The 518-nt window shown below is 45.4% G+C and overlaps 1 protein-coding gene across 1 annotated transcript in view; it reads right to left on the bottom strand.

The window, feature by feature from the left end:
• Positions 1-199, bottom strand: part of LOC119588719 (chorion peroxidase-like) — a 10,148-nt gene extending 9,949 nt beyond the window's left edge. Inside the window, exon 1 of the mRNA XM_037937359.1 lies at positions 95-199. The gene's annotated coding sequence lies outside the window, so the exon portion shown is untranslated. The remainder of the gene's footprint in view (positions 1-94) is intronic.
• Positions 200-518: the final 319 nt, after the last annotated feature.

The following is a 518-nucleotide window of genomic DNA, read 5'->3' as shown; positions in this document are numbered from 1 at the left end:
CAACCAAGTTTCCTGGACGTTTTTTATCCTTCGCACCGGAGCAAAAACGGCGCCCTTTCCTCCCCTCCTTTTCCCAAAGAACAAACTCTCTCACCGTCTCCATAATCCGGCGGCATCGCGCGTCGGAACTGCGTGAAGGCCGCGCCCCAGGTCGGATTCTTCAGGTTATTACAGGTCCCGTCGGCTGACCTGTACGGGTAGTCCGAGTCACAGGGGGGCGGGTGTGGGCGTAGCAGCGTCTGGTCGCAGTAAGGAGACTCGGACAGGTCGCCAACCCACTGGGAGTCGAATGTTGTTGTTTCTCGGGTCATGTTGAGCCTGCAAGATGGTGTTTAATATTTTTTTTATTTTTTAAATATTTATTTATTGCTATCCGTGATTGCATTGTTTATTGTTCTGATAATTATTTTATGCCAATTATTAGGATATGTTTATTGTTCTGATTATCATTTTATGCCAATTACTAGAATACCTTTTGATGAATGCTAAGATTGAGATCTAAAGTTAGTGGAAAACAG

Source organism: Penaeus monodon, chromosome 24, assembly GCF_015228065.2.
Source record: "Penaeus monodon isolate SGIC_2016 chromosome 24, NSTDA_Pmon_1, whole genome shotgun sequence".
Lineage (NCBI taxonomy): Eukaryota > Metazoa > Arthropoda > Malacostraca > Decapoda > Penaeidae > Penaeus > Penaeus monodon.
This window is presented reverse-complemented; position numbering and strand designations above follow the sequence as displayed.